The following is a 24,371-nucleotide window of genomic DNA, read 5'->3' as shown; positions in this document are numbered from 1 at the left end:
AAGGACTTATTGTACATCACAGGGAACTATACACACACACACACACACACACACACACACACACACACATAACGGAATCACTTTGCTGTACACCTGAAACATTGTACATCACCTATGTTCCAATCAAAAAATAAATAATAAAATTAAATCAAAATTCCTTCTGTTTCCATTGGGGGAAAAAAAAAAAGGAAAAGGTGACCAGGTCACAATAAGCTCTACAAAATAAGTAAGTGTCGATATTTTTTCTCTCTACATTTTGACATAATAATCATTCCTTGAACTGACCAAAAAAGTCTTGGCCACAGTGTTACCTGCCTTGTACAAAGGGCAAAAGAAAAGTACCTGTCCCCTGAGCTAAGAGAGAGAAACCTTGGAGAAAGGGGGGGTCAGGTGCTCATGACCTCCCTGCCTTGTGTTCTACAGACTCACTTGCTAAATCTGTTACTGAAAGGCTGCCAGCTACATGAGGATATTTCAGCTTAGGAATGTAATTTCAACAATGCATCCATTTTCTCCAAATTCCAATAGAGTAAAAAAATTTGGATGCTCCATAATATTTCTTATAAAAGAATTTTATCAGGAACACTGTATCTTATAACCAATGTTTAAAAAACTAAATATCCATTCAGTTTCTCTTCTGGTAACTTTCTGGTATATGAAGGTATACCATAACAATGAAAAAATTTTTAAAGTGCTCAGTTTACATGAGCACTTTTATCAAATGTCCAGATGACAAGAAACTTGAAAAGATACCAAATATGTTGGATAACAGCTAGTCAGGCTGGAATAAAGGGTCCAACAAACATGCACAGAGAGGTACATACCACTTGGAAGCTGGCGAAATAGCATCACTCTTGTTTTCTTCATTTACTTAGTGAGGTAGGAGATGAACCTCTGAGTATTTGGGGCCAAGTATCTGTATCAGAGAGTATCTTCTGGGGGCTCTGATGGGCACAGCACAGCTATCCAAACACTGAAGGATTTTTTCTCATGAACAACTCTTTCCCAAAACTGGGCCTTTCTACTCAAAGTATGACCTGATAGACCTGCAGCATCAGCATCACCTGGCAACTTGTTAGAAAGACGGAATCTCAGAGTGCACCCAGACCTACTGAATCAGAATCTGTATTTTAACCAAACCCCCAGGTAATTTGTATGCACATCACAGTTTGAAAGAAGCATGGGATTAGGGGATTACTGTCAATGTGGAGGGAGGTTTCCAGAGCTCTTCCATGGGCCTCCCCTCTTCCTCACTTTTACTAATGACTCACATGAAGATACTGAAGAGCCTTCATCAAATCCCAAGTGACACTAATCTAGAAGGAAACACTCAATTGCACAAGCACCTCCTGGAGCAGGCCAGGCTTGATAGCAGATCACGTGAAAAGATGTAAGCAACCAGCAATTTGCTAAAGAAAAAAAAGTAGTGCACACTTGACTGTATTACTGCAAATCAGACCACTTCTGGAGAACAGGCTGCAGATCTGGCCACATATTCTAAGTGTGACTGAGAGCAAACCGTGGTCAAAGACAATGGTGAGAACCCAGCTGGGAGGGAAAGGGATCCGGAGAGTGTTCCATGAGGAATGGCTGACCTAGAGGACATTAAACCCAAAGAGGAGGCGACTAAGTGGGGACATCATGGTTGTATTCACACATTTAAAGGACCGTCTCAAGACATTTCATTCTGCAAATGTGTTTTTGAGACTCTGCTATGTGCCAGGCACTATGCCAGGAGCTAAGGACAGAGCGAAAACCAGAACTGCTCTCTGATTTTCTAAAGCTTCCCGACTAGAGGAAGAAACTTGTCTGTTGTTCCAGAAAGCAGAACTGTGGCAGACGGAAGGCAAGTGGAAGGGCAAGGGCACCATACAAGGAAGCCCCTCTGGCCAGGGGGCTCCACCTTCATAAAGAGGGCACAGATGAAAGTGGCCTGGCCCCCCTGGGCTGAGCAGAATGGGTTAGGGAGGGGATGCATGCTTCCCGGGGAGTAGCCCAGGGGACTCCCGGGCCAATGCTATATTCCAGGGATGCAGGATAACCGGGGCCAATATCATTAATCAAACACAAAATTTGTTCAGAATTACACTATATTCAATTTAGCCAAGAACAAATTTTTTTAAACTTAATCACAACTTAGGGTTTCAGCTAAATTTTATATGTAAATGTAAATGGTGTCTAATTTCTCTTTTAGCAGTAGTTTTTTAAACCTAGGATTTAATAAAAATCCGTATTAACATTTTAAGCAACAACTCTGCTTAATGACTCATTTTAACTGTAATCTTACTTCTCTCAGTGACCCTTAGAACTACTCTATTTAATGTCCCTTGATATACCTTCAGAGTTGCTCATCCCACTGCTGAGAAATTATCCTAAAAAAATAACAATTCCTTTCCCTCTGCCACAAAGAACAAAAGAGGGAGGGGATGGGGAAACTAGATGCATGGAGATTCAAATGAACAACGTTTATAAAGAAAAACAGTAAATAAACCACTTAAATGTTCAATAAAACCGCCAATCTTTTTATGGCATGAAGCAGGGGAAATAAACAACATCTAACAAGTAGGAGAATGTTTAAGGTGAATTGAAAAACTATTTTAAATAATCATGAAGGTTATATAGCAACATGGAAATATACACCTAATGACAAGAAAACAACATAAACTTGCACAATTCTAGCCATGTAAAATCTATGTATGCATGTAATGAAAACTAGAAAAAAAAAGAAAAATTTAAAGTTTATTTTCTAGGTTGTGAGAATTTCTCTTTTTTAAATTTAAAATTTCAATTTCACTGTTGACCGTTCAATAAATAATTTTACAATGAATGTATCAGGAATCAAAATAATTTTAACTTATAAGCGTAATAATTTGTGTATCAGCAAGAAATGAAATCACAAAGGTGACACACAGTTGGAGCTTAATGTTCAATTGGTTCTTTGTCTTTTATAAAGCTATTTTTCATAAACAACTAAAAGTAAAAGAAAATGAGATTCATGTTATGAACAGTGCTTAACATTCGTGGAAAGTAAAAAGGACTTTGTACAGCAGCTGCGCATGAACTTTGGGTAAAAGCAAAACTAAATTTCTGGATTCTATTTTGCTTTTCACCTTATTTGATCTCAGTTAACATCGTTCATGCCAAGTTGAATTTTTTTCCTCCTCTTTCCCCTTCTCTTCAAGTTCACAGATGTGAAGGAAAAAAAAAAAAAATACACAGCAGCTCTTTTACAGTTCCCCCCGGCTCTCCCAGCAATGCCATGAACGGTGGCTTTCTGGAATGGGCTCAGAGAAAGTCAGATGTGAGAGCTATCTGGCTACCATCTGTCACCACGGGGATCACCAGGACTGAACTGACTTAGGGACAAGAGATTTGGGTTCAAGTTGTCCACATCTATAACATATAACTACTTCTACTTACCCCGCAAGGTGATTGGATCAGGAGAAAGTACCTAACACGTGGCTATGGTAAGAAATGCTTACCTTATCCTTTTTTCCCACCTTGCACTACACACACACACACACACACACACACACACACGCACACACACGCACACACACGCACACACGCACACACAAGTTCTGTCCATCGTGAAGTCACGTGGTCCTTCTGTCTAGTATCTTTCTATTGCTCTCCAGGTGCACTCTCCACCCTTCCCTACCTTGCTCCTGCCCCCGCAGACTGATCTCTATGGATCCCATCAACAAACCTCTGTGCCCTAGACTTCTAATTGAGTTTGTCCAATGCTGAGTCCCAGAAAGAGGTCAGGGAAGGAAACAGGAGGGTGGGGGCACAGGGCGAGGAAAGGGTGAGGTTAGGAATTCGAATATTCTACTTCTGCCGGCTGTATCCCTCAACCAGAAGTCACTGCTCCTCTCAAGGTGACCTCTTCTAAACGACAATCTCTTCTGGCTTCTGATGGCCACTCCATCCACTTGTCTCACTGCAGCTAGGGGTGGTATTAGTTCCACCATTACCACAGCTCTGGGTTCCTGCTCTGTCCCTTGAGATTTCCTCTACATCCTATCCACACCTCTTTTTTTCTTTTTTTTCTTTTATTATTTTTTTAGCATCTTCATTGGAGTATAATTGCTTTACAATGGTATGTTAGTCTCTGCTTTATAACAAAGTGAATCAGTTATACATATACATATGTTCCCATCTCTCTTCCCTCTTGTGTCAAAAATATGGAACGCTTCACGAATTTGCGTGTCATCCTTGCGCAGGGGCCACGCTAATCTTCTCTGTATCGTTCCAATTTTAGTATATGTGCTGCCGAAGCGAGCACCTATCCACACCTCTTTAACTCTCCCATCATTTCCCTAAATTGAGAATACCAGCTTTTCCTGTCGGGACTCTGACTAATAAAGTCCTATCGACAGCATTCCATCTACAGCATTTACACCTTGAATCACAGGGAGAATGGGCAGTTCCAGAGTTCATCTCAGGCTGAGAGGCACACACAGGCAGGACCTGATGATTCTAAGATACCTGACTGGCAGGACTAGCCTGTGCTCCCCCACTAGGCCTGATGTAGTCCTACAACTGAGCCCCTCTCCTCAGACCACAGGGGAATTAACATCAGCTCCTAAACCCTTGGGGCCCTGTGAACTAGGGGTGACATTCTGGGCAGACCTAGATTTTAATTCCTCAGTCCAGGCTCACTTAAAGAGTTCCAGTTTTCATAATTCAAAAACAGTCATGTACCACAATGTTCATTGCAGCTCGATTTACAATAGCCAGGACATGAAGCAACCTAAGTGTCCATCGACAGATGAATGGATAAAGAAAATGTGGCACATATATACAATGGAATATTACTCAGCCATAAAAAGAAACATAATTGAGTTATTTGTAGTGAAGTGAATAGACCTAGAGACTGTCATACAGAGTGAAGTAAGTCAGAAAGAGAAAAACAAATACCTCATGCTAACATATATGGAATCTAAAAAAAAAATGGTTCTGAAGAACCTAGGGGCAGGACAGGAATAAAGATGCAGACACAGAGAATGGACTTGGGGAGGGAGAAGGGTAAGCTGGGATGAAGTGAGAGAGTGGCACTGACATATATACACAACCAAATGTAAAATAGGTAGCTAGCGGGAAGCAGCCGCGTAGCACAGGGAAATCAGCTCAGTGCTTTGTGACCACCTAGAGGGGTGGGATAGGGAGGGTGGGAGGGAGATGCAAGAGGGAGGAGATATGGGGGAAAAAAATAAAAAGAAAAGTAAATAAAATAAAGAGTTCCAGTTTTACCCCCAGTTTAAAATGGTCTCCAACTCACCAATTTCTTAGGGACTGGGGGAGGGGAAAGAGCAGCTTCCCAAAGTCCCATCCTTCCAACTGTGCCACTGTCTCAAGTGTGGAGTTGGGAAACAGGGCACAAGAACTGACTCTCCAACACCAAATGGGCTATTTTAACCTCTGGAAGAGTGGGAAAAGAACGTGGAGTAAACAGCTCCCTGCTCCCCTCATACATTTCTCTCCCTCCCAACTCCCAGGAAAGGAGGACACTAAGGCTCACAGAGGGTGCGTGTGGAAGACAGAGCCAAGACTGATCTGGGTATCACATCCCTGTATTCGGTCCTGGCTGCTGGTCCAACCTCAACGACAATAACCATACTCTCCCCTTTGGTCTGTGCTAGCCAGCTGCCCAAAGGCAAATCAAAGGTTTAGTCCTAGCCCACCATGACAGCATCAGACTTTTACTGGTTTAAGATGGACTTTTCTTGGCCCTGGAGACACAGAACTAAGGACCTCAGTTCTCCTGTCAGCACCCACCATATGCAGAGCACTCTTCTAGGGGCCCTGGTGAGTTGCAAAGAACCACCCAATTCTTTCTTTTTAAAATTTACTTTTTAATTAAGAAGACCAGAGAGCTAAACGTGAGGCACAAGAGAAGGGCATGGTACACAGACCTTTACCCAGCAGAAAGGTGTCAGAGAGGGAGGATAGTGGCATAGGAGGAGCTCAAGGTCTGGGTCACACTATGATATGTGAAACATGGGCAAGTCCCAACCTTTCTAAGACTCCATTTCTTCACCATTAAAATGAGGTCAGTAACAGTGTCTACTATTAATGATATCATTATTTACCAGGTCGTTGTGAGTATGAAACTAAATGATATGTGTAACAATCCCTGGCACAGTGGCAGCATGCTCTGAGGGCACAGTCAATGCCAGTCTTTATTATCAGACCCAACTGAACTTGCTTAAGCCTCCTCTGGCGAGAAATCAAATTCCATGCCTTACTGGTATTTTACCTGCACCCTAGGACTTAAAAGCCTTTGTTTTCTTTTAAGGGAAAGTATATTACAACATTATCAAATGTAACAAAATGCTTTCCTGTTACGTAAGACCACTGAGATAAAAAATAGTCCGTTAAATAGACATTTTAAAACCTCCGCTCAGAGGCGGGTTCCACGAGGGCGGGTTTCAGCTGAGAGTAAGTTTAACAAGAGATGGAGCCACCAGAGAAAGCTAACAAAACCATGGGATGCTCTATTAGGACCACAATATGTAGAAAAAGGAAGGAGGTTATATCTGAAGAAACCAGGAATCCACAGTCTATAAAGAAGGGCTTGGGCAATAAAAGGGAAGATAGCTGTCTTCAAGTACTTAAAGGGTTGAACATGTGGTGGAAGAGACTCACTAAGTAAATCCAAAGGGTCAAAGACTGTAGTTTCCTGTGAGGAAGAATGTTCTCAGGCTAACAGAGAGGTCCCCCATGTAAGAAGGGATCTCACTGGTGGGCACACTGGAAAACCCTGCGTCCTTTCCTATCTGAGCATCTGTAATCCTAATGTCTTGTTTGGACACCAGAAATAAACATAAGTGGGAATCAAAACAGTGGAGTTCGTGTGTGTGCAAGCATTTCTCATCCTGAGAACAGCAAACCCTCGAGAGAGTAATGTGGGGACTCAAACTTAGTCCCTTGTTACACACACTTAGGCATTCTTATTTCATTTGAGAGATGTCTAAATTTAAAAATAAATAACAGGGCTTCCCTGGTGGCGCAGTGGTTGAGAGTCCGCCTGCCGATGCAGGGGACACGGGTTCGTGCCTCGGTCCGGGAAGATCCCACATGCCGCGGAGCGGCTGGGCCCGTGAGCCGTGGCCGGTGAGCCTGCGCATCCGGAGCCTGGGCTCCGCAACGGGAGAGGCCACAACAGTGAGAGACCCGCGTACCGCAAAAAAAAATAAATAAATAAAATAAATAAATAAATAAATAACAATCTTACAGTGTTCTTTTCTTAGAAAATAATCAGCCCAACACTACATCCAAAAAACACAAGTACAACCTGCAGCATTATTTTGAGTAACGAAGCTAAGAGTTCCACTTAGTCAAAGGCATCTCTGCTTTTTGCTCTGTTAGTCTCAGAAAACTAAACACGGGGAAAAAAATTTTAAAAGATTCTAAAAATCCAGCCACTGGGAAGAAAGTGATTCGACATTTTCTTTTCTTTGTTCTACCTGCCAAAAAAGATAAAGTGGGTTTGGAACTGAGAGAAACGACAAAAAGAAAGAAAGGGTAGAAAAAGGCATTTGAAAGAGAAGCATGAGAGTTTAGTGACATTAACCACCCAGAACCTTACTGAAATTCCAGATGTGTGACGTGCACACTTTGCTGTCTCTACCCACCTCTTCTTTTTCACCCCTGGTTAGCAAGAGGGAAGGATATAAAGGCAGAAGCACATCTTTCATTCAGCCCATTTGCTGCCTTTGAAGGCGATCACACTTGAGCCCAGGAGAACGTTAATGCTCATCACCATAGAGGCAGCTGGAACGTCAAACCCAGAACTGTGGAATCTCAAAACATGAGGCACCTGTGACAGGTTTCGGGGTGGGGGCAAGGGAGCAGAGAACCAAGTTACCAGGCAATGCCGGTCTTCAGAAGCTCTTCTGAAGCAATTCATATTCTTAAATTCTCAGCTTTTTTTCCTTTCAGAAGATGGAGACAATTACTAATTCTTTGGAGCTAAATGAATTCCTTCTGTTCACAGAAGACATTATACCAGACTTCACAGCCCTCAGACCCAGTGAGAAATGAATGATCTACTAAAGGACATACAATCAGGTGTAGATACCTACATTATAAAGTGTGGCTTTCACCTGAACTGGAGAAAGCAATCTTTGTCCTAGATCACAGGGTATTTCGTTGTAATCCTATCCTTCCAGTACTGTTAGACTGGGGAGACTAATAAGTAAGCAGGGTGCTAAGTGCTACCATATCCACTTCATACTCCAGGAGAAGTGGAAATGGAGGAGAAGCGGCACCTAACCCAGCCTGAGGGGTCAGGGAAGGCTTCCTGAAGGTGGGGGGCACCTGACATGAAGCTGAAAGGCAAGTAGGCATTGTCCTGATGAAAGCGGAGAGGGCTCTTTCTTTTCCAAGAGGCACAGAGGAAATCCAGGAGGACCAAGGTCAGTAGCCTGGGTAATGCTGTCATTTCAGAACTGGTCTAAGGACTTGGGGACCACAAAAGGGCCAGAGAGACAGAGGGCTAAGGAGAATTTCAAGGCAGGAATGGCTCACAGTGTGACTGGATGCAGCTCAAGCCAGGAGAGGGTCAAAGGCCTGGACTTGGCTAATCATAAAGGGCCTTAAGTGCCCTATGCCCTAGACATTTCAGGGAAGTGGCAGTGACAGAGGCCAGAGCACAGAGGCTGGAGCTGAGGAGGCGAGGAAGTAGAGATGGTGGATAAAGCTACTCACAGGAAGCTTGGCTGAGAACAGGGAGGGAGCTAACAGGAAATACAGCATCAAATTTTCTTTGCCAGCCTGAACCTCTGCTCTGAGCTCCAGACTCACTTCCGTCTTGAATTCCTTTTCCCTTACCCACCGCATCCAATATACCCTGTGACCTTCCTTCCACCCATTCACCATTCAACAGCCAGAGTAGTCTTTTTAAGCTATAAATCAGCCCATCTTGCCCCCACGCAAAGTGTACAACGGTTTCCTGCTGCCCTTAGAATAAAATCTCATCCCCCGGCCATGACCTGTACATGCTTGTGCGACCTGGGCCCTGCTTCCCTCCCCAGCACCTTCTCCCGCACCCTCCCTCCTGCTCAGCATGGACCAGGCTGGCCTCTGTTCAGTCCCCAAACCCTCTAAGCACTTTTCTGCCTTAGGATCTTTGCTCAGGCTGCTCCCTCTGCCTGGAATGCTCCTCTCTTGCCCTCCCTCCTCCAACCCAAGCAGCCAAAGGGTGAATCACCTATAAAGGAACAGCCACCACAGAGGTGCTCCCCTCCCCCACCCCAGGGGTTCCCCTCAAGCCTACTTCAGAGTCCAGGTTCTCAGGTTCTCCAGGTGGGATATTTCCTGGCTCTCACCGCCAGGGGCTCTGATGTCAAAAACCTCAAGTCCTAGCTCATTTCTCTGCTGCCTATTAATTGGGTGTCTCTTGTCAAGGCACCACCTCACAGGGTCTGCCTCCCCAGCTGTTAGGAAGCTCATCTCAGAAGGTGTGTAGACACCCGGGTTCTCGCCCACCTGTCTCCCCCCGCCCTGGGGGCCCTCTCTCCTACCTTTGTGGTGCCCCGCCTGCCTTCATGGGGAACAGTCCTGGGTCCCTCAGCCCTTCCCCCTTCCCCAGCTCTGTCTCTCAAGGCAGGAGGAGTGTCCTCTCCATTCTGTCCTAGGCTCCACAGGTCCTGCCTCACTCTTTTCAGCCCCCTCTACCCTTCTGTGCACACTAAAACCCACACACCCCAAATTCATCTCCATCCAGTAAATGCCTCCTCTCAACCATCTCTCCTTTGGCCTTAGTCACCAGCTCCCATCCTAGGCCTGATGCATCAAAGCCTCCCAATCATAGACATTCTCTCCCCCCACCCTGTTCCTGGACATCGATACCCAGGGCAACCATGGAAACCATGGTTTGAAGACAGCAGAGCATCCACCAGTCTGGGCCCCCCCCCCCACCTCCATGGCTGATTGGATTTGAAATGAGCATGAAAATGTTTTAAGCCACTGAGATTTCAGCAGGGTTTACCTGTTACAGGAGCTAGCATTTCTCTATGTAATACAGGCTGAATTTAGATAGTTGAAGAGAAGGGGACAGGACTCTAGTGGTAAAGAAGAAAGGTTATACAAACGCCTGGCTCTAGGATTATTCGTGGCCTGATGACACCAGCTCCATTTATATATTCCTTATCCTCTTCAAAATACTTTAAAATACGTTTTCTCATCTGACACAACCATCATCATCATCACTTATCATTGGTGTTGTTATAATTAACAGTTTACAAATGAAGAAGCGGACTGAGAGACGTTAAGGGGTGTCCAAGGTCCCATCGCTAGTAAACGGAGGAGCCAAGATTGGACCACAGGACTCCTGACTCACAGTCCACTGGCAGCTCCCCCGCAGCATCCAGTCTCGCAAAGCCACACTCCGGTGCTACAAGAGACACTCTCGGCTAAAGTACACAAGGGTGCTGGAATCAAGCAAGGAAAGATAGGGAGTCTGGCAGAATTGGTTAAAGGCAGACTGGAGGACTTTATAAACATCAGACTGCGGAGTATAACTTTCATTCAATAGACAATGGGCAACAATAATCAGCCTCCACTTTCAAGTCTCACAGCAGTAATTTTATACCTTTACCTCTGTCTTCAAAGACCTTACTGCACCCTCTCCCCTTGGCTATCAGATGTTGCCAGAGGTCCACTTTACAAAGAAAATAGAAGCTTTTATGAGGGCAAAACTTCCAGCCCCCTAGCTTCTATAGACATACCTGTATCCCCAAATAGCCTTTCCCCTTTCCATACCAAGTGAAAGAGGCATCCCTCCTCTGGTAAAACTACTGACCCTGTGCACATCCCTCTATCCATGGAGGAAACCTTGATCAATCGTTTGTCCTTTCTCTCCCTTCTTCCTTTCTTCTAGCTCTGTTTCTTCAGCCTCTGAACATGCTAGAACCCCTCACATCCTAAAATCATCCCTTCCTCAGGAAGTTCACAGCCCCTTCTCCTCATACGTCATAACTGAGCTCCTTAAGAAGCAGCAGCAGCAAACATGCACCTCCACTTCATCACCCCAGGTCCTCTATTCCACCCACTGTAATGAATTATGACACTGAAACAGTCACCTCTAATGATACCTCCTAAGAGCTAGGTTCAATGGACAGACAGCAACATTTCTCTCGACCTTTATATGGGACTTGACAGTGCTGCATTCTTGAAATTCTCCCTGGCCATGATTTCCATGTCCACTCTCTCCTTCCTCCTCTCTGTCTGCTCCTTCTTGGTTTCCTTTACTGGCTCCTCTTCCTCTGCCTCTCCCCTAAATGTTAGTGTTTCCTAGGATTCCATTTTGATACCTCACCTTACCTTACAAACTCTGTTCTCTCTTTCTGAAATCACCCACAAACACAGCTTCAACTGACAGCTATAGACTGGTGACTTCCAAATTTACATCCCTTCAGTCTAGACCACTCATGTGATCTCTCCACACCCTGGCTACATTTGCCTGCCGGTATCTCCCCATGGATTCCATGGGCGCCTCAAATTCAACACAGCTAAAACCAAACCACTAAGCATCTTGCTTACCACACTTGTTCCACCTCTTTCTGCATTGATAATGACAGCATTTGTTGAGTACCATATCCGTCTTGGACTTAAACAGGCACTCTGGAGTCAGGGTCCGGCCCTCTCACCTCTACATCCACAGCACCCTACACAATGCCTGACACATAGCAGAAGCTCCATAAATGTTGGCTAATGACCAACTGGGTATAAAACGAAATGCTTTTATTCATTTATTTATTTTTGGCTGCGTTGGGTCTTTATTGCCACGTGCGGGCTTTCTCTAGTTGCAGCGAGCGGGGGCTACTCTTCATTGCGGTGCGCAGGCTTCTCATTGCGGTGGCTTCTCTTTGTTGCGGAGCATGGGCTCTAGGCACGCAGGCTTCAGTAGTTGTGGCATGCAGGTTCAGTAGTTGTGGCACACGGGCTTAGTTGCTCCATGGCATGTGGGATCTTCCCGGACCAGGGCTCAAACCCATGTCCCCTGCATTAGCAGGTGGATTCTTAACCACTGCACCAGGAAAGTCCCCGAAATGCTTTTAAATGCGAATGGGACAAAATGATGTAGAAGGCACTGAATTGTGATGAAGAAGAATCAGGAAACTTGAACAAGGGCTGGGCTGTAAATCAAGATACAGCCCTTCCGGGGCATTCACTTGCCAGAATTACCTGACCACTATCCCTACAACCAAATGGGGGACCCTCACATTGAAAGTAGCACATCAGTTCCAACTTGAATGTCTCAACAACCCTGTGAAGTTGGTGTGGCCAAGAAAAGGCCACATTTTATGAGTAATTTGAGGCTCAGAAAAACTAAGGGTCATGTCTAGGTTGCTACAGAAAATATCTACAATGAAGGGTCTTAGTTCTTCAGTGACAGGTATAAGGGGACCATAAAAACAACAGAAAGTCAGAACCAAAAAGGACCCACGCAGTTCAAAACTCTTTATCAAAATCTGCAAAAACTAAAAGTATCTTCTACTACTTACAAGGGATACTTTTTATTTTATTATGATTATTACTCAGATACATTTCTGTCTTACTGTACTATAATTCCATGGTATATATTAGATTATTAGCACTGTCACATATACGTTGTTGTAGTTATATACTAAATACCTAGAGGCACGTACTGCTTTCTGAAGTAACTGCCAGATGTATTAAATCTGTCGTTCTTCAGGGATGACTAGGTAGTCTGTATTAACTCCAGGCACCAAAAAACCGCTGGTTTTTAAATTTATTATTAATAAACATTAGAATTAGTGAAATATTAATAATATACAGCCCAAATATTATATTCGGTGATTTTCTGAAGCCATGGAGTAGTGGAAACTCTCCATTAGCTATTCCTACTGAACAAAGCTGATTACCCCCACCTATATTTGCATATATAGTAACTTGACCTTTTCAAAACTCTTATTTATGTACTGTCATTTAAGTATGATAAAACTCTTATAAAGCTTTTTAAAAGGTGTTTCAGTCCAGTTGACAGAAAAGAGAGGCAAACGTCTAACGTCATGTAATTGATAAAAGGCAAAAGCAGGACTAGACACCAGGCCTTTCCACCTCCGCCTACCGTTATACTACAAAGCTATGGTGGCTTCCTGGCCATGGAGCTGCCAGACTGTCAGTGATATGAGGCCAGAGGGAGACCACGTCTGACTTGCTCCCAACAGTGTCTAGCACAGTACCTGACACACAGTAGACACATAAAAAGTACATTACTGGTGAGCAACTGAATTCATTTTCTTAGAGTTGCTTTAGTCACCTGCATGGTAGTTTGGGACATACAGCATTGCCAAATATCTTGGCTTTTAAAATGCTATTGGCATTATCAGGAATAAGCAAAAAGTACTATCTTTTCAAAACTGTATGTGTTGATTCCCAAAGGGATCAGAATTCTGAGCCAGGGCCCCATTTCAGCACAAAAGGTAGCAAGTTGTATGTTTTTCAGCTTCCTAGAAAATTAAGTGTTGGCTTGATGGAGCAAGTGGGAGACTGAAACTAGAGTCTTCTCGTGGGAAAGAAAAAACTGCAAGGTCTCTGGCATAATATAACCATTTGCAAGGCTGGTACAATGGTCCAGCTGTCGCTAACTTACCACGGCAAGAAATGGGCTTGCTAAAGGAGTGTGGATTCACCCAGAAGGACACACATCAACACGACAGAATCTGTGGCACGAAGATGCAGGTCTGAGGCAGGACAAGCCCAGCAACAAGGAACACAGAGGCTTGGGGCAGGAAGAAAAATTCTGGGCATGGCTTCACAGCCTTCCTGTAAAACCCCACGTGCTCAGCCATGCTAGAGCAAGGAAGAACAAGAAGAAGCTGGCCGCCTTCAGTTTATTATGGTGTTCAAGAGGCCTCCTAACCCTGCAGACGATTCCTTTCCTATGAAGTTCTCACCAGTATCACTTACAGCTCCATCTTCCCCCAGTTCCTAAACCACACATCCAAACATATGCCTTCCATTGTCATTCAGATTGTCTAGTCACCACCACAGCACTGTATTTCCATTTCTTCAGGGATTTGAGATATCCACTGTGATTCCAAGATCACCTTTAAGGGCTTCCATAAAAGCACTTCCCCAACATACATTCCTTAATACTTCATATCTTACTTACAGAGACAAGTTATCCAAAATAATTAAGGCGTGAGGCATTCTGAATGAGTGAGTCATTTAGATAACTGAACGCTAATCCATTAAGCACCGAAATATTTCTATAGGCTTGCTAAAATAAATGATGCCTTAGTAAACAAAGAATATAAAAAATAGTTCAAAATTCTATCCAACTTTCAAGATCCAGTCTGATTACAAACATTCCCTGAAAGCATCCTCCAACCTCCTCTTGCCACCTCTACCCACCACCAGAAATAACCTCTCTTTTGCTGTGATCCCACATTTTGATTATACCTCCTTTGCAGCTCACTGCATGGTCTGCTTGAGGTTAGAGATTTAAATGCACCTTGTCTAACTTAAAAAAAAAAAAAGTTCCTGGAGACCAGAGACCTTCTTTTTAATACCAAGGTGCCTAGTTCAAGGCAGGCCTACAAACACTTCACAAACTGAAATACTCTTAGTGATTCAGACGTTGTAAAGGGCACCATAACACAGCAGAGCCTTCCAGGGTTCCCGAGGTCTGGAGGGCAGGGAAGTGTGACATTAGAGAATATGTTAGTATCATTAAAATCCTCTTTGGCCTCTGTCAGTATTTCTCAGCTTTAGAGAAAGTGTTTTTCTACAAGGTAAAAATACTCTAAATTCCTGTTTGTTTGGGTTTTTTTCCTAAAAGGGAATTAGTTAATCTCAACTTGCAAACAGAAAGCTCTGGTGGAGCTGGCATTGCTAAACCTCCACTGGTCTCAAGATGTGCATTCGAATGGCTGTCTGCAGTTCAGCAGGGAGATGAGACAGCGCATGGAAGGACGTGATAAGTGACAGGAATATAGCCAAGATGCTATGCCATGTTTGACATCCAGTTCACCAGTCTGAAAGCCAGACTCCTCAGTCTGGAAATAAGGAACAGAGCACACGATCGAGCAATTAAAGTTTCAGGCTCAAGGTCCAAAGCAACCACTTCTAGCAGGGTAACAACATTGTTTTCCCAAAGCTTTAGTGTTTGGGCATGACAAAACAGGTGGTAAGTATAGCTTAATATTCCAAACACTCAACTCAAACCCTCCTCACCAGCAACAAGGGATTCTAAGTGGTCAGCCCAGGATGGTGAACTCCAAGTTCCCTCCCCAGCAGCTATTCTCTTGCAGGATTCCTTTTCCTTGTCATGGAAACAAACAGAATTTTCTTCATAAAAATAGGGAGGGCTTCCCTGGTGGTGCAGTGGTTGAGAGTCCGCCTGCCAATGCAGGGGACACGGGTTCGTGCCTCGGTCCGGGAAGATCCCACATGGCGCGGAGCGGCTGGGCCCGTGAGCCATGGCCGCTGAGCCTGCGCGTCAGGAGCCTGTGCTCTGCAACGGGAGAGGCCACAACAGTGAGAGGCCCGCGTACCGCAAAAAAAAAAAAAAAAAAAAAAAAAATAGGGAGAATGGGGTGGTAGGGTTGCTGGTATCATGATATTAAGTATCTAGGCATGTTCGCAACCCCTCAGGGATAGTAACTGCTCTTGTCTTTGCCTTGTCATTGAGTAAAGGGTTTTTTAATCCAGTATCTTCAGAGACAGAACTGCGTCACATAAGTTAATTGTACTGATAACTGAAGCACTAAAACATGCAAGATTAGAACAGAAAGCTTTCTAAATTCAATCGCATTACTTCCTTCTCAAGCTTTCTGAACTAACCAAACCATAATTTGACCTATTCCTGCTGAACAGGATAGCAATTATGATTAATTAATGTATTCGGAGACCACAGAGGCAAACAAGACTGTTTCCTCTATGAATGTCCCCAAACTGCTGTACTTTGAATTATTTTGTGGAGAGTTTTTGTCTCTGTCATCACCAGCTGTCTCTTCCTGCTTTCGTCAGGGGGTTTGCCTCTAATGGAGGGTCTCTTAATTCAGTGCATCTGGTATCAGCTAGACCTGGAAAGGCAAGCTATTAAGAGTCACCGGCTAAGGCTCTCTCTCACCAGCCTCACTTCAGACCCCGGCAGTCGGCCTCCAGACCCCGTGTTCTTACCCACTACAGGCACATTTCCCAAACTTGCCTAATTATAAAGGACTACCAGGTGTGTGTGTGGAGGGCGGAGTGTTAAAATGCACATTCTCAGACTCCTGTCCTAGAAATTCTAATTCAGTGGGCCTGGGGTGGAGCCCTGGAATCTGTGTTTTTAACACAGACCCTCAGATGATCTCCATGACCAGGTTTAGAAACACAAATCTATATGCCATCCATGCTGCCCACCTAGAATTGGGACTCCTTCAGAAGCATAATGAACCTGGGCCAAGGCCAACTTCTTCCAAAGAGACCTTGCAACCCACAAAGCTTCCAGGTCACTGCTCTGCCAATGCCCTGATCCTCTGCGGCTCCTGCAGGCTGGTCATCACACCTCTTCTCATTGCCAGTATGTCATTCACCGAAGATTTGGCACGCCTTCCTTCTCTCCACCCCAAATGTCCCGCCACCCTTTTGATGGCTTGGATAACCACATGGATGACCCAAACAACACTCGAGCCTCAGTTACTTGACCTTCTTCACTGAGTTCGCTTCACTTCAGCCACTTATTTCTGTGGCAAAACCCAGGTGCCTGTCATGTCCAGTAATTAATTGCTCCAACTCTGAAATCTTCCACTCACATGTCACTCTCTAACCACATCCTCCTATTACTCCATCGCTCCAATACATCCACTGCTTGATTTCATCCACACCTCTGGTCCTTTTCTCATCCACGTGCAGCAGAGACCCCCTTACTGCTCGTGTTAATCACTCCCTGCTCAACACCCTCAGTTCCTCTGCTCCACTGTCCTTCCGCTGCTCACCCCCAGCAAAATTCAACCCTGGCTCAGTCCAGCTATATGTCTTGTTTGCTCCTAAACCCAGGCAGCTGAATGCTCCTGGCGCCCTGATCAATCCACGGTCTCTTACCTCAACAGAGCCCTGCATACTGCCGAGAGGTCATGGACGTTGCCCCAAGTTCACTCTTCCTCTTCCTGACCTCAGCTGTACGTCAAATCTCCTTGTTTTTCCTCTGACCTCTTCCCTCTTACTCTTAGAGGACAACCTCACCCTCTATTTCACAAAGATGATGGAAGTCATCAGACTGGCACTTGCTCTTAAGTCATCCCACCAGAAAATGCAACTGTGCCCAGATATTCCATCATAAGGGCTGCCAAGCCCATCCATGCCTGTGCTGGGCCTACTGTTTGCTTGGTTATTTGAAGTAAACTCCCTGGTGATAATCATAACTGAAGTAAGCTGTAACGGTGGTGAATGGGGAAAAAAAATAGCCAGCCTCTCAAAGGATCCCTCTACCCTGAGAATCTTTTTAAGATTGGGAGGAGTTTAAAAAGAAAAAGAAGAAAACAAAACTATCTTACCTACAAGCATTGAACAAGTTTAAATACAAACATAAAGTTGCCTACATCAATAGAATGATTATAAATCCCAAGCCAAATAGTTAATTGCCTGATAATTTTTATAAACTCAAAACCAGAGTCACTGAAACACTACTGTTAGTTATGGTTTCTGTTTTTCACTCTTAACCAAACTCTAGTTTATTGATGGGGCTAAAAGTCTTTTCCTAACTTTTTTTTCCTCCTTATAATATTAATATTGATAGCTAACATTGACTGTTTTTTGCGTATAATTATGCTACTCACAATGACCCTGTGAGATAAGAACTATTATTTTTCTCCATTTCCAGCTGAAAAAAACAGACTTAGACATGTTAAGGAATTTGCCCAAGAGCTTGCAGCTAGAAAGTGGCAAAGGTAAAAGTAAAACACAGAGCCCAAACACAAACTCATCTCTGTTCTTTGGCACAGTGGTTATCAACAGAAACTTCCCAGGAAATGCACCACCCTAACCCAAGCATTTTTTTTTATACTCCAATATATGCTCAGAAACACAAACATGAGGAACCACCCAATATTAATATCACCGCATATTCCACATTCATTCACTCATTCCTACATTCATATCAGAAGGCAGCAGTGAATCAAAGGGAAGCAATGAATTCTACAGTCAGATCATACAGATCCAAATTCTACCTCCGCCACTTTCTTAGCTGCCATATTTTAAAAGTTACTTCTCTAAGCTCAATTTTCTCAAAACAAAAAAACCCCCCAAATGATAATATAATAATGATGGTAATATAATAATATAATGATGGTAATATAATAATATAATGGTAATATAATAACCATCACCACCTTAGTAGGTTCTCCCAGAGATTTAGAGATAATGCACGAACACACTTAGCCACGGACCTGGCACATAGTCTCAAGAAAGGTTAGCTGTTATTATAATTCTTATCATTCAGAAGGTACTGGGGACCTGCAGCTGGTGGAGTCTAGGCAGAGCACAGTGCCCAGACTGGACCATAAACAGGCCAAGGCTGTCCCTGCCCTCTTGGTCTTGCAGTCTACTGGAGTAGACAATAAAGAAGGAAACAAACATATGAATGAAATACTTGGAATTTTAGTGAAGTGCTAGCAGGAAATGAACACGTACTGAGAGGGGGACAATGGGGAGGAAGCTACTGTAAAGGGGTGATCAGGGAAGAGGCTCCTCTGAGGAGGGACATTTTTGCTGAGCCCAGATGTTGGAGAAGGACCTTCCACAAGAAGAGTCGGGGGAACAGTGTCGGACAGAGGGAAGGGCTGTACAGAAGAGGAGAAGAACTTGGCATTGAGAGGAACCGATGATGCTCCCACCTGACAGGAGCGCAGCGAGTGAGAAGCGGAGCAGAGAGGAGACAGAGGCCGGCACCTGAGTAAGTGTGCACGTGGGTCTGAGGGCGGTAGGGAGCCTCGAAGTGGGCAGGGGATGAGCAGGGTGACAGGGACTGGTAGGCTCACTGGCTGCTGGCAGGAGAACGGGTTAGCGAAGGCAGGAGTGGATGCTGGGAGACCAGGTGACAGGCAGGAACAGTCATCCAGCTGAGAGAAGACGGTGGCTGGATTAGGAGGACGGAGGGAAGGGAGGATCTGAAGTACCTGGAAGCTAGGCCGACAGGCCACGCTGACGGACTGGAGGTAGGGTGAGGAATCGGGAAAAATCCAGGTCAACTTTCAGGTCTCTGGCGAAACGATGAATGGACAGTAATGACATTGAGACAGGGAAGGCTCAGGGCAGGGGAAAGCTGGATGAGAGAGGGGAGAGGGGTCAAGAATGAGGAATACAAATTTGGAAGTTTGAGGGGGAGATTGAGCAATCGATTTTGGACACGTGAAGTTTGGGATCACTGTGAGGCTGCCAGGAGAGAGAGAAGGGGGGCGGTACGTAAAAATGTAAGTCTAGGGCTTCCCTGGTGGCGCAGTGGTTGAGAGTCTGCCTGCCAATGCAGGGGACACGGGTTCGTGCCCCTGTCCGGGAAGATCCCACGTGCCGCGGAGCTGCTGGGTGCGTGGGCCATGGCCGCTGAGCCTGTGCTCCGCAACGGGAGAGGCCACAACAGTGAGAGGCCCGCGTACCGCAAAACAAAAAAAACAAAAACAAAAACAAAATGTAAGTCTAGAACCAAAGAAGGGTCCAGGCGGGAGGTGTTACTGAGGTAGTCATCTGCATCCAGAGGGTAATCAAGCCCTGGGAATGGATGAGATCACTTAGGAAGAGACTATGATGAGAGAAGGGAGGGAGCCAAGCGAGAAAAGAGAAGAAGTAATACCAAATCAGGTCGGTAATCTAAAACGAAATGTGGTAATGTAGCCCATACAAAACCACACAGAACTGCCCCGACTATGTGCTTGATAAATGCCCGTGGAACAAAGAAAAATTAATTAACACACTCCCTTTAGGCCTTAAAAGAATAAAATTTTTCATTTAGGATTTTTTTCCCCAAGTTCTCATATGTTTGAGGCATAAGAAAAAAGATTTTGAAGGTTTGGATTGTGTTCAAAGGAATTCTTTTCCTTTAGAGCAAAAAGCAAGGATTCTTTTCAAAAACTCACTGAAATTAAAGATTGCCTACTTGAAATATAAGCTTTTAGAAAGCTTACACTCACACTATATTCTCTCTGTAAAAATTCTACCCCAATATACAATTTTTCCCTTCCTTATAATGAAAATGCAATTATATGTTCTATTACAGATGTCATTTCATCCTGAAAGATGAAGCTGGTACTTTCAAACAGTTCAAGAGTCACGTGAGAGTTGTAAAATGCTCAAGAGATCAAGGATTTATTTTAAAATGTTTAAAAAAAAAAAAAAACTTAAGTTACCTGCTAGGCCATCCAAAAACTGATAACCAGGGAATTGAAAAGGATAAAACTGCCAGGAAAATAAGTAAATATAACAGCTACTCCTCAAATGAAAATGCATTAAAGCTGTAATTATATCTCTGGGTATCTATTGACACAGAAAACTCACTATCCTCTTGAGGCTAATACTATCACTACGAACTACCAGACTGAAATCATAGCAGTAAACACAACTGAGATACTTTATACGTTTCAAAGTTTTCCAATGTAACACAAGGTATAATGCATAAGAAGGAGAGTCAGTAACATTTGCCAAAACTGTTCCTTCCCTCAACTGTTCAAGTTAAATCAAGATTGTAATTCTTTTTAAGATCATAAGCCTCACTTTGTAAAATTCTTCTCCTCAGATATGTAAAGGAGAGGACTATCCTGACTTTTAAAGGATTGTTATCCCACTTCATGATATAGCAATCTAAAAGCCTAGGAGGAAAAAAATAAATGGTTCTGATGAACCTACAGCCAGGACAGGAATAAAGACACAGACATAAAGAATGGATTTGAGAACACGGGGAGGGGGCAGGGTAAGCTGGGACGAAGTGAGAGAGTAGAATGGACATATACACACTACCAAATGTAAAATAGATAGCTAGTGGGAAGCAGCCACATAGCACAGGGAGATCAGCTCAGTGCTGTGTGACCACCTAGAGGGGTGGGTTAGGGAGGGTGGGAGGGAGACGCAAGAGGGAGGGGATATGGGGATACATGTATATGTATAGCTGATTCACTTTGTTAGACAGCAGAAACTAACACACCATTGTAAAGCAATTATACTCCAATAAAGATGTTAATAAATAAATAAATAAATAAAATAAAAGCCTAGGAGGCTACCAGGAAGGTTACATGCATGGATGGGTAATAAGCATTCATTCATTCAACAAATATTAAGCACCAAAATGGGTCAGGTCCTCTCTGGGCCCTTGAAGATACACCAGTGAAAAAAGCCTCACATTTCCAGATTAATCGAGGGAAAGAGACAATAAACCAACAAATAAATAGGTATTTGCCAAGTGTGGTAAGTGCCATGAAGAAAAGTAAGGTTGGTTAAGGAGGACAGGGGAATGGGGTGTATCCTCCACAGAGTGGTCAGGGAAAGGCCTTAAAAGGTTACACTGGAGCAGAGCCTGAGGGAAGAAGAATCATGGTGTCCAGGGAACAGAGTTCCAAGCCGACGCAATAGCAAATGCAAAGGCGAGGAGGCTGGTGCATGCTTGAAGTTTTTAAGGAATAGCAAAAAGATCTGTCTGGCAAGGCTGGAAGTGAGGACACAGAGGTAGCCTTGTAGACCAAAGCAAGGACTTCAGATTTTACTTTAAGATGTGACGCTGTTGGAGCTCTCTAAGCAAAGGACCTAATCTTTTTAAAAGGCTCAAAAAAGGAACAAGTTCTTATTAAAACAAGACATACCTCTCACAATCTATTTATAAGTGTAAAAAAGCAGACAATAAAACAATCTTATGGTAAAGCAGCATTTCTGTAAGAAAAAAAATACATATGGGAACAAAAGACTAACGGGATAAATACCAAACTATGGTTTACTATGGTTTGTGGGATGGTGGGTTTTTTCTTATGCTTTTCTTAGGTGTTTTTTTTCCCCTAGTTTTCTGCCTTAAACATGAGTTATTTTTGTAATTTTTGATGTTATCTTAGAAAAGAAAAAAACCCACTCCCACATGAGACTGCCCTAGTCTGAAATCTTAGTTAAATATGACAAAAAAAAAAAAAAATGGGGACCATTTTCTCCCCAAATTACCCTGCTTCCCATGCAATGTTTTCCTGTTAGGAAGCACTGTACAAATCAAGCGCCACGCAATGTATCAAGGTCACAAAACCAACTTGGTTAATATGTTTATCATTACATAGCAGCTCTGTCCTCTACAGCAACTTTGATACCATCTTTCCAAGGCAGCAACAGAAGGGCCCTTTTCATTAATTTCCTGACACTCTTAGCTACTACTATGCCGCTTCTGGATTTTTCCACTGTATGTCTCTTAGAAACAAATTAAGCCCGAATAAGTTGTTCCAGCTAATGAAGTGCGCTTTTGGCTCTTTCCCCGTGGTTGAGAATTATCCGGCAAAATACCAATTGTTTTAGGACGCATTTTCTCTTAGTTTTGAAATATGCAATACGAAGTTACTGCAAATAAAGAACATTAAGATAACAGCATACAAGAGCATGTATAAATGGAAACTACTGTAATTCTTCTTAAAATTGAGGATGTGTGGAGGTCTCATGAATAAACATACTATACGTCCACATGACACAGATAAAGACGGAAAGGAGTGTGCCCTCCCTCCTCCTCTACACCCCCCTCCCCCCGCCCCACCACATAACATTTTCTCGCAGGGCAAAAGCCCAGGGCAATCACTGCTCAGAAATGCAAACCACGCAACTCAAAATGACTCAAGCTCTCAAAACACTTTCCACCTAAGCTCCTCATCCCACCCACTCCTCAATCACTTCCGACAGGCTTCTCTGAATGGAAATCCCAAACTGGGAAGGTTTAGCAAGCCCCCAAACTCTGCTCACATGCCACCTGCGGCATCCGGGGAGCCAGAGCCCAGCTTCGCTGCCTTCTCGAGGGCAAACACCGGTCCCAGGATGGAGAAGTCTACTGCACCCAGAGTGGCTCGAGTCCCTGCTCAGCTGCCTCCCTGGCCGAGCGGACCAGAGCCTGGGGCTGCCCCCATCCCCGCAGGACGCAGCCGGCCCGAGGGACTTGGAGCAAGCGGCTCTCGGCCGCCCGGCATCTCCGCCCCACGTTGGTCAGGCCGCCCCCCGCGCTCCCCTCCCGGCGCTCGGGCGCACACTTGGTGCTCACAGCCGGCGCACACGGGGACACGCACCCTCACATGGTCCGGCGGGCATCTGCGGACACCCCCACTGCCCCGCCACAACCCCCTCGTTGCAGCCGTGTGGCCCGCGGGGGCTACTCGGACCCCCGGGAGCGGCGGCGGCGGCACCCTCACGCCTCCAGGGTGCCCGAGCCAGCAGCGAGGTCGGGGGGGGGGGTGCTGACAGATGGGGCGGAGGGAGGGGCTTCGGGGGGAAGGGGCGGAGCGTCCCAGCCAGGGGGTGCTGGCGGCTGACAGAAAGACCCGGGGTAGCCGGCGGGAGGGGGTGGCGGACACTGCGGGCAGGGCCGGGGGCCAGGTGTGGTGGGAGGAGCTCGCGCAGACACAGGGGGCTGACAGGAGGAGACACACACACACACACACGGGGACTGACAGTCGCGGGGGCACACTGGGCCGGCGGGCCGCGGCGAGCGCTCACCTGGCAGCGGCAGCGGCGGAGGCGCCCGCGGCCGGGCTGCTCTCCCCGCGCTCCGGGCCTCCCTCCCGGCGGGCGGGCGGCCGGCCTGCCGGCCGGCGCAGTCCCCGCGGAGGTGGAGGCGGTGGCGGCGGCGGCGGCGGCGGCGCTGGCGGCAGCGGCAGCGGCGGCGGCGGCGGCGACGCCGGAGCCGCGGACTACTGGGCGGCGGGGACGCAGCTGCACCAACCGACTCCGGGCCGCTCGGCTCGGCTCGGCCGCACTCGGAGGCGCTCGGTTCCGCTCGGCCCCGCTCGGCTCGGCTGGGGGCGTGGCCCGAGGCCCCCCGCCCAGGTCGCCTCTGGCGCCCGGGGGGGCGGGGCTTTCGTGCGGGCGCAAGCCCCCTGACGTCGCAGAAAGCGGACCTTACCCCGGGCGCATGCGCGGGCGCCGCTCCCGCTTCTCCCCGCGTGGAGGCTGAAGGGGGCGGAGAAGGAGGGGACCGGGGGCGGATGCTGCGGTTCTGGAGGTTCCCGGCTTTTGTACTCCGTATCCTGGTCCTTCTAGAGGACCACCTGAGGAAAGCCACGGCAGGCTGTACTTTCAAAAAGATGCAGGCAGGGCAGGGACCCTGGCCCTTTCCCGGCCCCTCTGCTCCCACTCCCGTGTTTCCCAACGAGCATCGCCTGGGATTTGGTTTTTCTTTTATCCCACTAGCACAG

At 45.6% G+C, this 24,371-nt stretch overlaps 1 protein-coding gene across 5 annotated transcripts in view; it reads right to left on the bottom strand.

Annotated features, from left to right (window-relative positions):
* The window catches only part of ZHX3 (zinc fingers and homeoboxes 3), a 126,027-nt gene extending 101,978 nt beyond the window's left edge, over nt 1-24,049 (bottom strand). For 3 of the 5 annotated variants that reach the window (XM_079944480.1, XM_079944486.1, XM_079944481.1), the window contains exon 1: nt 23,674-24,049. The gene's annotated coding sequence lies outside the window, so the exon portion shown is untranslated. Of the gene's footprint in view, nt 1-22,929; nt 23,066-23,246; nt 23,343-23,673 lie in introns of those variants that run through there. The other 2 variants (XM_079944482.1, XM_079944483.1) reach the window with 2 other exon arrangements.
* Nucleotides 24,050-24,371: the final 322 nt, after the last annotated feature.

The sequence above is a fragment of the Stenella coeruleoalba genome (assembly GCF_951394435.1).
Source record: "Stenella coeruleoalba genome assembly, chromosome: 15".
NCBI lineage: Eukaryota > Metazoa > Chordata > Mammalia > Artiodactyla > Delphinidae > Stenella > Stenella coeruleoalba.
This window is presented reverse-complemented; position numbering and strand designations above follow the sequence as displayed.